Below are 15774 nucleotides of genomic sequence, written 5' to 3'. Positions count from 1 at the left end.
TTTAGGGCGCTCAGTGATGTGGCCCCCACCTGCCTTTCTGGTCAGATCCTCTACGAGACAGGAAGTTCCAGGAGGATAGCAAACATCTCTTACGCCCACCTCCCCACAATTCAGCATACCCTTGGCCCACAGCAGCTGCCTGATAAACACTGATGGATGAACGAATGACACACATGATTGAGTGCACGCTTCTTGTGGTGTTTGCTTCACCCCAGAGTCTACACATGCAAAGTTTAAGGGATAATATGTTAGCACTCTCTGTTTCAGTTCAGTTCAGTTCAGTCGCTCAGTCGTGTCTGACTCTCTGCGACCCCATGAATCGCAGCACGCCAGGCCTCCCTGTCCATCACCAACTCCCAGAGTTCACTCAAACTCACGTCCATCGAGTCAGTGATGCCATCCAGCCATCTCATCCTCTGTCGTCCCCTTCTCCTCCTGCCCCCAATCCCTCCCAGCATCAGAGTCCTTTCTGATGAGTCAACTCTTTGCATGAGGTGGCCAAAGTATTGGAGTTGCAGTTTTAGCATCATTCCTTCCAAAGAACACCCAGGACTGATCTCCTTTAGAATGGACTGGTTGGATCTCCTTGCAGTCCAAGGGACTCTCAAGAGTCTTCTCCAACACCACAGTTCAAAAGCATCAATTCTCCAGTGCTCAGCTTTCTTCACAGTCCAGCTCTCACATCCTTACATGAACACTGGAAAAACCATAGCCTTGACTAGACAGACCTTTGTTGGCAAAGTAATGTCTGTGCTTTTCAATATGCTATCTAGGTTGGTCATAACTTTCCTTCCAAGGAGTAAGCGTCTTTTAATTTCATGGCTGCAGTCACCATCTGCAGTGATTTTGGAGCCCCCAAAAATAAAGTCTGCCACTGTTTCCACTGTTTCCCCATCTATTTGCCATGAAGTGATGGGACCTGATGCCATGATCTTAGATTTGTGAATGTTGAGCTTTAAGCCAACTTTTTCACTCTTCTCTTTCACTTTCATCAAGAGGCTTTTGAGTTCCTCTTCACTTTCTGCCATAAGGGTGGTGTCATATGCATATCTGAGGTTATTAATATTTCTCCTGGCAATCTCGGTTCCAGCTTGTGCTTCTTCCAGCCCAGCGTTTCTCATGATGTACTCTGCATATAAGTTAAACAAGCAGGGTGACAATATACGGCCTTGACGTACTCCTTTTCCTATTTGGAACCAGTCTGTTGTTCCATGTCCAGTTCTAACTGTTGCTTCCTGACCTGCATATAGGTTTCTCAAGAGGCAGGTCAGGTGGTCTAGTATTCCCATCTCTTTCAGAATTTTCCACAGTTATTGTGATCCATACAGTCAAAGGCTTTGGCATAGTCAATAAAGCAGAAATAGATGTTTTTCTGGAACTCTCTTGCTTTTTCCATGATCCAGCAGATGTTGGCAATTTGATCTCTGGTTCCTCTGCCTTTTCTAAATCCAGCTTGAACATCTGGAAGTTCACGGTTCAGATATTGCTGAAGCCTGGCTTGGAGAATTTTGAGCATTACTTTACTAGCGTGTGAGATGAGTGCAATTGTGCAGTAGTTTGAGCATTCTTTGGCATTGCCTTTCTTTGGGATTGGAATGAAAACTGACCTTTTCCAGTCCTGTGGCCACTGCTGAGTTTTCCCAATTTGCTGGCATACTGAGTGCAGCACTTTCACAGCATCATCTTTTAGGATTTGAAATAGCTCAACTGGAATTCCATCACCTCCACTAGCTTTGTTCGTAGTGATGCTTTCTAAGGCCCACTTAACTTAATTATATTCAAATGATTTAACTGAAATGCACCCATTGTTTTTAGTCATAGGTATTCTAGATTTGTTAAAGAGTATATCATTACCTTTAATTATCTAGGTGAGAAGTTAGATTGAAGTTAGCTGTGGCTATTGATCAATTTCTTCACCCTAAATCACCTTCCGCACCACACCACACTGTTTAAACAAAGTGAAGGTCAGATCAGCTCATCATTTTACATATTAACAGTTTTGGTAGTGGTCAGGAAAGATGGTTGACAGCTTTGTAAAGATGAGATCCTGTGCAGCATTCAAGCCTTTGGGATACTTGGAGTTCCCTTTCCCCACTGAATGGAGAACTGATGTTTAAAATGCAGTCTAAGGGGCTTCCCAGGTGGCTCAGTGGTAAAGAATTCGCCTGCCAGTCTTGGAGCTACAGGAGTTGTGAGTTCCATCCCTGGGTCAGGAAGATGCCCTAAAGGAGGAAATGGCAACCCACTCTGGAATTCTTGACTGGAGAATCCCAAGGACAGAGGAGGCTGGCAGGCTATAGTCCATAGGGTCGCAAAGCATCAGACATGACTGAAGCAACTTAAGCACACTCGCAGGCATACACACACATGTAGTCTAATTTGGACTTTGTTTGCAAAGCTCGTGTAAAGACATCACAAATGCAGATGCATGGAGTCTTAGGAATAATTCTTTTTATATAGCTCTGTTTATAGCAATATAATGAATGTTCCTCTTACAGCTACACTGGGTTGTATTGTTCATTATATGGCCACAGAGCTAATTTATGATAGAAATATAATCATCCATGCATTGTTAATCCCCAGTGCAACTCCACGGCATCTGATGGAGGCAGGTTTAACTTTGAATGAGATCACTAAGGATTCTTTTCGTTGGCCCCTTAGAGGGAGAGAGAAGATCCCACTAAAAGGAACTTGAATACAGCTGTGGGGGCCCGTCTTCCTAAATGCTGTGCCTCCTGCTCCCCACAGCTGGTATCAAGCACAAGGCCTCCAATCTGAGGCACGGAGCTCCGTGTGCTAAAAGGAGTCCCCGAGTCTGACGGCCGTGAGTTCAAACGCCGGCCCTGCTGCCTACTAGCTGTAACTTTGGGCAGGTGGCCTCACCCCTACAAGCTGTAAAATGGGGATAACGAGAGTACCTACCTCTTGGGGTTAGTATTTGGGAAATCATTATTCCAAGGATTATTTAAGGTAATGCATACAAGCACTTAGCACATGATATTGGCTTAGTTAAGGTCAGCTATGTTACGGGTATGATTAAAACACGTGGTGGTAAGAGCCCTTGATATTAACGGAGACATTTGAGAGAGGCAAGATGAAATGTGGCCTTTCAGAAATGCGGATGATAGTTTCTAAATCTCTGACCTATAACTGACTAAAACAGTGTCATGATTGCCACGAGGCCGGGGATTTAAAAGATGACTTCAGATTTTCCCTCTTCCCTTGCAGTAGTGATAACGATTTGTTTGTTGAGTGCTTCACAGCATGCAAAGATCACTCTGCCTTTCTCTTTTTCACACACACACACACACACACACAACATACACACAGAGAAGCAGCTATAGCTGGTGAGGCAGAGTGACAGGTGTGGTATGGTCCCCATACCATCCTCACATTGAGGTTCAGCAACTTGCATGAGGTGCCCAGCGGGAGCTGGGGGTCCAAGCCCAGCCTGGCCCCTGCTGCCCAGCGCCCCACACTGCTTCCTACAGCCGTCACTTCTCTTTGGCCGCCACATCCCGACAGACGCTAGTTTGAAGGCTAGTGAAACTGATGTTGCCAGTGGTTCTCTCTCCCTTCTGTCCCAGCCATACCTGCCTGGGCTCCATCCTGGCTCTGCACATGCTAACTGCCTGACCTTAGCAAGGGACTTGACTTTTTTATTTCCTTTGACCATGCTGTGCAGCATGAAGGATCTTATTTCCCTGACCAGGGATCCAACCCGCACGTTGCTGCAATGGAAGTACAGAGTCTTAACCAGTGGGCCGCTGGAAAAGGACTTGACGTGCCTGTCGCGCCCTTATAAAAGATGGAGATAGTACCATACCTGCCTCGGAGGGCCATGTGGGCATGAAGCTGTGCAGTGCAGGTGCGCACAAGAACAGCGCCTGCAGAAGGGGGCACTTCACGCCGCCTCCTCCCTCCCTTCCATCCGCACTTCCACCGAGTGGAAGCTGTTTGAAAACGATGGAGTTTGGGCCCTACAACTAAGCAGGGCAGGCCTCACTGAGCAGATGCCCCATGCCCGAGGGACTGCCTTTGTTGTGCTCAGGGAGTTGGCCACGGGGCCGTGAACAGGCACTGAACTTTGTTTCAAGGGACCTGGTCCCCCCTAGTTGAGTGGCTTCAGGAAGTCGCTTCACCTCCCTGACCCTAAGTTTCCTTTTAGGTAAATTACCTATGAGCTTATTGTACGGATTCAGTGAGAAAACGCAGGGCAAATGGTTAGCACATGGTTGGCACAACTCAGACCCCCGACAAGGGTAGCTCAAGTCACGCCATTTGTGTTATTTGCTCCAGGCACAGCAGGGCCACACAGGCACTGCCCGGAGCCCTTCCGTCAGGAGCCGCAGGCCGGGAGACTCATCCTGAAGGACTGGCTCTAGGTGGTGGGGCTGGCAGAAGTGAGCCCCCGCTGTTTGGCCCCCCGAGGAAGGAGAACCCATCTCGTGCCTGAGATGAGTGTCTTGCCTGTTTGGCACAGAGAGCAGGATTTAATGAAAGCAGCTTAAATCAACACGCCCTGCACTCAGCAACCAGCCTGTAATGCAATGTGAGCTGACAAGTTTCCCAGCACTTCAGTTAGGTTTGTGGAAACAGTGAAGTCAGATTTTATACAAGTGTTTACTCAGGCCCCTGGGTTCTCAGCAGCTTGGCTTGCCATTTCATCTCAGAAATTCCCCCTTAAATCTTGCCTCATTGCTGTGGTCCTCCCTCCTGACAAACCATATAAGATAACTGTTTAAATCGATCCCTGTGGCCTAGAAGAGCACAAGTTATATGTCCCAGCCCCTACCCCCAACACACGTCTGCCCTCAACTCTGGGCCCAGTGGGACTTCACTGCCTCAGTCTTTGGGAGCTGTTGTTCTGATGGTTGTGATGGTGATGATGGTGTTGATGGAGGTGTTGGTGGTGATGGTGATGGTGTTGATGGAGGTGTTGGTGGTGGTGGTGATGATGGTGTTGATGGAGGTGTTGGTGGTGGTGATGGTGATGGTGTTGATGGAGGTGTTGGTGGTGGTGGTGATGATGGTGTTGATGGCGGTGTTGGTGGTGGTGATGGTGATGGTGTTGATGGAGGTGTTGGCAGTGATGGTGATGGTGTTGATGGAGGTGTTGGTGGTGGTGGTGATGATGGTGTTGATGGAGGTGTTGGTGGTGGTGATGGTGATGGTGTTGATGGAGGTGTTGGTGGTGGTGGTGATGATGGTGTTGATGGCGGTGTTGGTGGTGGTGATGGTGTTGATGGAGGTGGTGGTGGTGGTGATGATGGTGTTGATGGAGGTGGTGGTGGTGGTGATGATGGTGTTGATGGAGGTGTTGGTGGTTATGGCAGTGGTGGTGATGGTGTTGATGGAGGTGTTGGTGGTGGTGATGGTGATGGTGTTGATGGAGGTGTTGGTGGTTATGGCAGTGGTGGTGATGGTGTTGATGGAGGTGGTGGTGGTGGTGGTGATGATGGTGTTGATGGAGGTGTTGGTGGTTATGGCAGTGGTGGTGATGGTTGTGATGGTGATGATGGTGTTGGTGGTGGTGATGGTGATGGTGTTGATGGAGGTGTTGATGGTTATGGTAGTGGTTGTGATGGTGTTGATGGAGGTGTTGGTGGTAATGGCAGTGGTGGTGATGGTGGTGATGGTGATGGTGAGGATGGTAATGATGAGGTTAGTGATGATTATGGTGATGATGATCACTGCTGCTATTGTGTTACAAATGGGAAAGAGCTGGAGAGAGGAAATGACTTGCTCAGAGTAACTCAGCTAATCCATGGCAGAGTTTGAGTTAAGTGTAGGCCCTCTAAGTCCTCAGCTCTTACATCAAGCCTTATTTCCATCCAAAGAACTTTCTTTGCAATTAATCTTGTCTTTTCCCCTGAGAAGCCACAGGATGAAGCATTAATTAAAGAGTCATTGGTTTATTAATGCTCACCATTTACCAGCTACTGAATTAAGTGCTTTTCAACCATGATTTTAGTTAAGGTTCATAAGAACCCTCTGATGTCAGTGCAGTAGTTCCATTTTCCAGATAAGGAACCTGAAGCTCAGAACTGAGTTAAATTCCTTACCAGCAGCCCCTCATTTGTAAGTGGTACAGTACAGATTCAACCTAGATCCTGCTCCAGGGCCTCTCCTAAGCTCCTCTGTGTGCTGAGAGATGTATTATACATGCACCTCTCTTGCCAAACCGTCTGCCCTGTGAAGGCAAGGTCTGTGGTTCTCGTTGTGCACAGCCTGACAGCCAATGGGTTCTAGTGCTTGCTGAATGGGGAATTATCATGCAGGGAATTATCAAAGAAGAGTGAGGAGTTTCCTCTCAAGGCTCTGCCCAAGGAGATCCCAGCACACTACCAGCCAGACAGTCTAATCCCTTTGACGAGAGCTCCACCACCAACCCTACCCGCCGACCCCGCCAACACACACACATTACACTCGGCAAGGATAAAACCAGGTCCCTGAGCCCCTTTTCACTTTCCAGACCTAGTTCACGTTCATCTCACTCATGTGCAGGGCCAGCCAGGCAGAACCCATCCTGGACAAGAATGGCATCATCTGACCTCCTTCCAGCCCTCTTCCCCAGGGAGCGGCCCTGCAGGGCTGGATGCCTCCTCAGCTTTGCATAAAGGGGTACAGTGAGCAGCCCCGCTGAGCAGAAGGACTCCCTCCCTACCCCACCCCACCCCCAAGTGCTTTAGTTGGCTTTTCAGCCTCTTGTATTAGATCTGCTTCCTAAAAAGGGAGGAATTTAACCTCTTTTGAGATGGTCCTTAAAATTGGAAAAGCCTACCTTTCTTTTGGAGCCTAACAGCTACTAAGGAAGATTTCAGGCTCTATGGCATTTTCCAGAATATCATTTCCAATTCGATCCCTTAAACCCATCACTTGCCCCTTCGCTGGTTCTCCCTTGCGTCTTCCTTCCCCGACACCCTAGCCCAGTCATCTCAGTCCTCAGCCTCATAAATTCATTCCTCATTTCCACTGCTCTGTGGGCTCACTCCAATCTTGTCTTCCATAAATGACTTTTATTTGAGAGGGCCTTCTTGCTACATTTTATTCCTTTGGGTTGCTGGCTCATAGAAGCAGTACATGGCAGAGATTCGGATTGTAAAATGCTCATGCTGGTGGTTTATGATTCTTATCATTTCATTGCAATTGAGTTTCATGGAATAACAGGTGGGGATCTTTTAGAGATTCAGTGGTACGGATTTGGCGGTAGCATGTACACTCAGAAAGAATTGCATGGGATTTGGAGTGGGACCAAGCTAGATTTTTAAGATCCAGCTTATCCAAAGAATATGGCTAATGATACCTGCCTTTCAGGGCTGTTTTTCAAATTAGCTCTAATTTGTATATATAAAAAGCTGGCATGGTGGCTGGCACTCAGCGCTCAATAAATAAAGTATTAATGTATATTTTTAGAATGCATGATTAAAGCTAAATTAGCCAAATAGTCCTTTGACACTAACCGTTGAAGTCTGAGGGAAGTTTACATGCTGAAGGTTTGGAGCCAAACCTTGATTGGAGTCTATAGGACCTTGAACACCTCACTTTCTTTCTCAGAAGCTTGGTTTCCTTGTGGTTTCTGAAACTGTCTACCCTCGGCTTCCCCCAGCCCCTGCCCCACTCTGATCATCAAGTCTAAACAAGGAGTTGCTGAGATGCCAACACATTTATCCCCAAACCCCAGCACAAGGGCACCAGGGTGCTAGCATCGGGCTCTGCCTAGGGACTGGGCCAAGAGAGGAGCACAGCCCCTGCAGAGCATCCCAGCAGAGCTCCGATGGATGCCCACTGCTGAGAGGCACACCCCTCTTCTCCATCCTCTCGCGGCCCTTCCTGGCCTCCCCGAGTGCTGGGCCTCAAGGATCCGCACTCCTCAGGCCCTGCAGTAGTGCTGGGCCTAGGCATCAAGGCTCAGCCTTCCTCAGGCCATTCAGGAGGCAGTACCTAGTTATACGGCGTTAAGACCTCTGACCGACATGTGTGTGGCAGGGTTGGGGTACACAAGGGCAGGCATGTGCGCTCGGCCACAAGTGGGCCAGGGAAGAACCTGGGAAGGTTCTCCCCAAGATGGAGACTTGTAAGCCAGATGGCAGAGGGGACCGAAGCGGGGCTCCTGGTGGCAAAGGAGAGGAGGCCTGTGCAGGCAGAGGGAGCAGCATGTGCAGAAGCACAGACTGGTCCTTCCTCTCCTGACTGGAGACTAGGAGCCCTGGGGGTAGACGGTGAAGTGAGGCCAGAGAGGTAGGCAGGGTCCCAGTCACGGAGTCCACTGAAAGTCTTGCTGTGAATCTCAGTTTGAAAACTGTTTCAGTTCCCAATGAAGATTTTCCTTCCAGACTCCACATCGAGGCTCTTTCTCGAACTCTGTCAGTGCAACTTAGCCTAGGTCCTACCTCAACTCACAGGGACTTTCTAGAATTCAAACTCAGAGCCTCTGAGTTTCAAATTTCTTCTCTAATACTGTCCTCCCCTACCAAACAGATAAGCAAAACAGAAAGCATAATTAATAACAATAGTGACCAGATAGATACAGATCAGAAAAGCTCTGTTACCAAATTTAGTCACAGTCGACAGTAAAATAAGCCCAATGCTTTAAAAAAAAATAAGCTGAAAGTAGCAACAGAGTTAAAAAAATAAATAAATAAAGCTCTAAACATAGCAGTTGCATTAGTGCTAAATTTTGAAAAAGGTAATTCAATTTTATTTACGAGGCAAACTATAATTATGTTTAGATTTGAGGGAACGGAATTTAATTCTTATTAATGACAGAAAGACTGAGTGAAATGCTTTAATGCCAGAGAAATTGTCTTCTGTTCATGGATGGGAGAGAAAATTAGATTCATTGTTGAGCATTCTCCCCTGTTACAAGTCTCATTTGTGTAGCAGGAATTGTTCCCTCTCTGAGACGCATCAGCTTCTCAGCCTAGAAAGCACAGCGCTGACATCCAATTAAACATCCAAAGGAAATGATCGGGCTGGGCTATTTCTGTATAGGTATGTTATAGAAGGGGAAACCCAAGGTTAGAATTTCACCCAAGGAATCGTATCCATTGAGACTTGACATTTCCCATGCCCCTTCCCAACAGTCTAAAATTGAAGTTCAGAATAGTAAATATTCGAGAGACTGACAGTGAAGCAGAGAAAGCAGAGGGTATGTTGGAAGGAGGCAGAGAAGAGCCCACCAGTCGTCTGGGAAGTAGTGTGGATGCTTAGACACAAGGAGATGGTCAGTTGCTAAAATTTAACCAAAGACTGGGAAATTGGGCCCAAAGAGGTGTGCTACTAAATACTGCCAGAGGTAAAGGTTGATAAACCAGAAGCTGGCAGCTTAGTAATTTAGTAGAATTTTCCCCAACAGCCCAGGAACATTTCTGTTCACAATTGGAGCTCTTCAGTATCCAAATATAAGCCCTCCTGAAATTGGGCTTCAGAATTAGGTTTCGGTTTGTATATCCAAGCTGATAACCTTGTACAGAATCTCTGGCTGTCTTCCTGAATCAAACTGCTGGTATGGTAACTTGTAATTTTAAAATATTGACTATTCTTTGAATGGAAATTTTATTTACATTTTACGGAGCTTCTCCATGTAGGTGCTTAATGATTTATTCCAACAACAAATACATAAGCCTCTAACATTGCAGACGGTGTTATTCTCTGGAAACCAGGGTTCAGGGAGCTTGAGTGACTTTCCCAAAGGCACTTTGGAGAAAAAAAAGGATTCAGATCCAGCCTTCTCTGGGTTCAGAGCCCACGCTTATCCCCTGCATAACTCTGCCATTGGCTGTTACCAAGGTTGACTCAGACGGTAAAGAATCTGCCTGCAATGTAGAAGACCTGGGTTTGATCTCTAGGTCGGGAAGATCCCCTGAAGAAGGAAATGGCAACCCACTCCAGTATTCTTGCCTGGGAAATCCCATGGCCATGAGGACCGTCAGGCTACAGTTTATAGGGTTGCAAAGAGTTGAACATGACTGAGTGACTAACACTTTCTCCTTTCTTCTAAGATTTACACTGATACTGTCTGAGGATCATGTATCAAGTTGACAAGGTGCCACTTCATTTGGTGACACTGTATAAATTGGATCATGACCAGTGCGGACCTGGTGATACTACCGGGGTTCAGGAAAAGAGCAGTTGCTTTCAGCTGGAGTGATCAGGGTGGCTTCTTGGAGGAAGTGAGATTTAAGTTGGGTATGGAGGTTAGATTTGAGTTGACAGAGATGGAAGAAAGGCTAGCACTTTGCAGCAGCCCATTGTGGAAGTAAAGATTTACAGCAGGTACATAGATGAGACAGATCGTGGCTTTTTCTAGGAAAGAGAAGTGGTTTGGAGTAGCTTGCTGCTGCTCTTTTATCACAACATCATGTCTAACTCCTGTGACCCTGTGGACTGCAGCCTGCAAGGCTTCTCTGTTCATCGGACTTCCCAGGCAAGAATACTGGAGTGGGTTGCCATTTGCTTCTCCAGGGGATCTTCCCAACCCAGGGATTGAACCTGCATCTCCTGCATTGCAGGCACATTCTTTACCACTGAGCCACCCGGAAAGCTGAAACTTGGAGTAGCTAGCTTAGGATGTTTGTGACAGCAGTAAGAGGAGTCAGAGGTGAGGCGGTTAGCAGGCATCAGATCATGAATGGCCTTGAAAGAGCTTAGATTTCATCTGTCAGTGGAAGCCTCTGGGATGTTTCAGGCAGATCTGCAACATGGTCAGGTTTGGCTTTAGCATGCTTTCTCTAATTTTGGCATGCAGTTGGAGGTGCCTAGGGGATTTCCAGGAGGAGTTGATCAGGACAGAGTTAGATGGATGAGCACATGACTGGACGGAGAGGCAGGCCTTCACAAAAGGGTGTCAGGGCTGGAGGTCTCAACACCAGATGTCTCTCAGTTTACCTACTTGGGCCCTTTTACGTGGGCATTGTTTCAGCCCCAGCTAAAAAAAACACACCCCAGTCACCGTTTTTGGCTTCTCTGCTCTCCAATCCTGGCTTGTTATCCTTCAGCTAAGTCAGACTGTCTGAAGTCTTCCCCCATGCTAGCTTTGAACTCCCCTAATCAGGAAGCCAGATACCCTCCAATTAAGATGAGTAGTGGTGGCTTCCTACTTCCTGTGATAGGTGCTTCACAAAGCTTGAAATTCTGGTCCTGGGAGAATAGATTGGAGACTGCTCTGCACTGACATACTGGAATCCACTTTTCTGCTTGGTTTGAGAGCTTCCCGAGCTCCCTGAGTGAGGTGAAAGGCCATGTGGTCTCCAAGGCTCGTTAGCTTCCTGCCATCTAGACCTGGGGAACTGAGGTGCGGCTTGGAGCCGCTCTGCCTCTGCCGTGACAGGCACAGGAGAGTGACTTGGCTTTGGCCTCAATGTCAAAAGGAGACTAATTACTGTGAAGGAGTCAGATGCCCTTTTCCTGTGCCTCCCTCCCTTCTGGCTGCTTCCTGAAACCTGCACTGAGACTAAAAAGCCATCTGCCCAATTCTGTGGGGGAGGGAGAGAGAGAGAGAGATGCTATATTTGAGCCAAGTCATTCAAAATGCAGGGATTTCTGGCCTGTGGAAGAGAAGGTTAAATTGTAGCCTACTGTGTGCCAGGCATGGTGGCCAGCTTTCTGCCCATTTATACACCTAGATAGACTTGAGTTCCTTGAAGATAGAAGTTATTTAATACCATTTCTGAATCCCCAGCATCGAAGGGTGCCTGTCACATAGTAGATGCTCAATGTATTTTCAGTTTTCAGATTCTGTCTTTATTGCTGTCTTAGAAATGACAAAAATAAGACTCAGCTATGTGCAGTGTTTGTTTCCCAGCGCTGGGAAGTATCAGAGCTGGCTTTTATACACAGCTTGCCTAAATCAAGGCCTCTGTCCTGTGCAAAATCACAGGGCCTTGAATAGTTACATGGGGTACCCTGCCTCAGGGCACTGGAACCTGGCGGATGCAGTCTAAGGATACATTTTCTATATGAAGCTCAGTGTGGGATGCAGAGACTAATCTGATGATGGGAGGGTTCTGGAGGTAACACAGGTAGACTGATAACCCTGATAAAGAAAGGTTTGCATAGAGTGCTTTGGGAAGGCAGGAGATGAAGCCCCTTCCAGTTGGGAAATGGGAAGGCGGCTTCAAGGAAGAGGTAGCCTTGGAACCCGGTTCAACATGTGAAGACTGGGGGAAAGGAGCACCGGGACCATGAAAGCAGCCTGTCCAGAGGCACAGAGGAGAGGCCACAGAGGGGTGAGCCCACCCCCTCTTTTAGGCATTTGTCTGGCTGGCCCCATACCTGAGCATTTCCTAAGGTGGCCGTCAAGCTCTTGCTCAAGTACCAGCCTACATGTCACTCTGCACTTCTGTATTTGGCCCATGTTGTCCACAGGATGGTTAGAGGATCTCTAAGATGCCTTCTCCTTCCAAGGAGTAAGTGTCTTTTAATTTCATGGCTGCAATCACCATCTGCAGTGATTTTGCTATGCTATGCTAAGTCACTTCAGTCGTATCCGACTCTGTGTGACCCCAGAGACGGCAGCCCACTAGGCTCCCCCATCCCTGGGATTCTCCAGGCAAGGAGTGGGTTGCCATTTTCTTCTCCAATGCATGAAAGTGAAAAGTGAAAGGGAGCCCCCCAAAAATAAGTCTGACACTGTTTCCACTGTTGCCGCATCTATTTGCCATGAAGTGATGGGACCGGGTGCCATGATCTTAGTTTTCCGAATGTTGAGCTTTAAGCCAACTTTTTCACTCTTCTCTTTCACTTTCATCAAGAGGCTTTTTAGTTCTTCTTCACTTTCTGCCATAAGGGTGGTATCATCTGCATATCTGAGGTTATTGATATTTCTCCTGGCAATCTTGATTCCAGCTTGTGCTTCTTCCAGCCCAGCGTTTCTCATGATGTACTCTGCATATAAGTTAAATAAGCAAGGTGACAATATACAGCCTTGACGTACTCCTTTTCCTATTTGGAACCAGTCTGTTGTTCCATGTCCAGTTCTAACTGTTGCTTCCTGACCTGCATATAGGTTTCTCAAGAGGCAGGTCAGGTGGTCTGGTATTCCCATCTCTCTCAGGATTTTCCACAGTTTATTGTGATCCACACAGTCAAAGGCTTTGGCATAGTCAATAAAGCAGAAATAGATGTTTTTGAACTGTGGTGTTGGAGAAGACTCTTGAGAGTCCCTTGGACTGCAAGGAGATCCAACCAGTCCATTCTAAAGGAGATCAGTCCTGGGTGTTCTTTGGAAGGAATGATGCTAAAGCTAAAACTCCAGTACTTTGGCCACCTCATGCAAAGAGCTGACTCATTGGAAAAGACTCTGATGCTGGGAGGGATTGGGGGCAGGAGGAAAAGGGGACGACAGAGGCTGAGATGGCTGGATGGCATCACCGACTGGATGGACATGAGTTTGAGTGAACTCTGGGAGATGATGATGGACAGGGAGGCCTGGCGTGCTGTGATTCATGGGGTCGCAAAGAGTCGGACATGACTGAGCGACTGAAATGAACTGAACTGAAGATGCCTTCTCATGCTCTGACCGTGAAAACCGCCCTTCTAAGTTTTCCTCCTCTTTTTCTCTCTTACCCCTAAACCCCCCTGAAGGCAATTCCCTGGCCACGTCCAAGCCACTTCTTGCCCAGCATCTCCTGGCTCACACTCCTTCCCATCTGTTTCCCCCTTGGTCCTTCATCTCCAGCTGCCTTCTTCCATCACTCTCAGCTCCCCATGTCTGCACCTGTCTTCCACATCCCCCTAGCAAAACCCAGGGTTACTCCAGCTACTCACTGTCCCTGATCTTACGGCCAGGCCTCAGAGCGCCGCAACCCAAATCACGTCGTGCTCACGCTCTTTAGCCTCTCCTGAGCCCTTCCAGCTGCAGTTCGTCCTGTACTTTGTGAGTTCTTGTGCTCAGTCCCCAAGGGGCTCTTTCAAATGTCCATATCTCTCCATCAGCATCCTGCTCAGTTGGAGGGTCCTCCTTCACTGAGAATCCCGAGGCCATGGATTAACGCTCTCTCATCATCCTTGCCTGTGCCCCACACAGGTCTCTGTTGCTCACCTCTCCCGAGGGCATGAGGCGCAGGAAGCCTGTCCTCCTGATTAGGCTCCACGTCCAGTCCTCTCCAGTTCTTGAGAGGCACCTCAGTTGCTCACACCCTCCCCTTGCTTTCCCCAGTATCTTCAAACTGCACCCCCTTCCCCTGGCTCTTCTAGAACATAAACATAAAATAGTTGCCATATTCAGAACTTGCCTGTAGCTCAGACGGTAAAGAATCTGCCTGCAGTGCAGGAGACCCGGGTTCGATCCCTGGGTCAGGAAGATCCTCTGGAGGAGGGAATGGCAGTCCTCTCCAGTATTCTTATCTGGAGAATCCCATGGACAGAGGAGCCTGGCAGACTACAGTCCATGGGGTTGCAAAGTCAGACACGACTGAGCAACTAACACTACTACTCCTGCTGCTCTACAAAAGGTGTGCGTGACATTAGGCGCATCACATGATGGTCGTTTCAGCCCCACATGAGCCTGAGATGTTGGTGTCTCTATTTTGCAGATGAGAAAGCTGAGGCCCAGAAAGTTGGAGTAACTTGCCCAAGTCACACGATAGATGGATGGGTGGATAGGTGAACGGATGGATGGATGGAAGATGGATGGATGAATGGGCAGTTAGATGGCCTGTTGACTGACTAGCTGATTGGATGATGGGTAGATGGACAGATGGATGGGCTGATGGACAGGCAGATAGATGAATGGAGGTTGAAAAGACAGATAAAGAGACAAAAGGAAAAGTACTGAACACGATGTAAACATTGAGTCAGGGTGAAAAAGGAGACTCAGATTCTGATTTCAGAGATTCGCTAGTCTAGCTGGGGTGATGATATAATACATAATTAATAAGGACATATGTCACATTACATCTGAGGTTTTACCTAAACCAGATCCCGCTGCTTACAGACCAAAAAAGCTGTGTTAATTATGGTCACCTTTCATTCTAGCTAACTGCCTCTGAGCAAGTCACTTAATTTCTCCAAGCTCTTTGCTCAGTGATGATAAGGGAGTACAGATATAACTGCAGGGGTGTTGTGAGAATTTAGTGAGATGCTATTTGTGTGTGATCAACAGTGGTTCTATAATTTGCCCTTATTTTTTTGCCCCAAATGCTGTTTAGTGTAGGAGCACACTTAAAATATCCAAGGACTTCATGAGAAATTCCCTAAGGAATTTTCAAGGACCAGGATTTCAGACAAATTCCCCAAACTGTGCACTAACCCAGATGAGCTAGTGATGCAACGGAAAGTCCTAGTGGAAACCATTTAAAATTCAGTTCAGTTCAGTTCATTTCAGTCGCTCAGTCATGTCCAACTCTCTGCGACCCCATGGACTGTAGCACGCCAGGCCTCCCTGTCCATCACCAACTCCCGGAGCTTGCTCAAACTCATGTCCATCGAGTCAGTGATGCCATTTAAAATTATTTAACGCTTATTAAAATTTTTTAAGATCACTCTAAGAAACTCAGATCCTAAGCAGAATAGAACAATTCTCGCTATTATCCCTTTTAATGCCAAATACAGACTTATTACAGTCTTCCTGGGAGGTCACAGCTCTGCTTTCACATCCCTGGAATTTTAAAGACAGCTTCACCTACATCTGTTCCTTGCTCAGGAAGAAGGCGCACAGATCATTGCATGAGGTCCCCTCTATCTCCCACTTGTGTCAATTTTGAGCATCTTTCCAAGTGGAAGAAATTTTATAAGAAAATTATATATAAGTCTCTCCCTTTAGAGGAAAGA

The 15774-nt window shown here is 47.3% G+C and overlaps 1 protein-coding gene across 1 annotated transcript in view; it reads left to right on the top strand.

The window, feature by feature from the left end:
- The window catches only part of TENM4 (teneurin transmembrane protein 4), a 440205-nt gene that overhangs the window by 287199 nt on the left and 137232 nt on the right, over positions 1 to 15774 (top strand). The window lies entirely within an intron of this gene.

Source organism: Bubalus kerabau, chromosome 5 (assembly GCF_029407905.1).
Source record: "Bubalus kerabau isolate K-KA32 ecotype Philippines breed swamp buffalo chromosome 5, PCC_UOA_SB_1v2, whole genome shotgun sequence".
NCBI classification, from domain to species: domain Eukaryota; kingdom Metazoa; phylum Chordata; class Mammalia; order Artiodactyla; family Bovidae; genus Bubalus; species Bubalus kerabau.
Note: the sequence above shows the minus strand (reverse complement) of the source record. Positions and strands in the feature narration are given on the sequence as shown.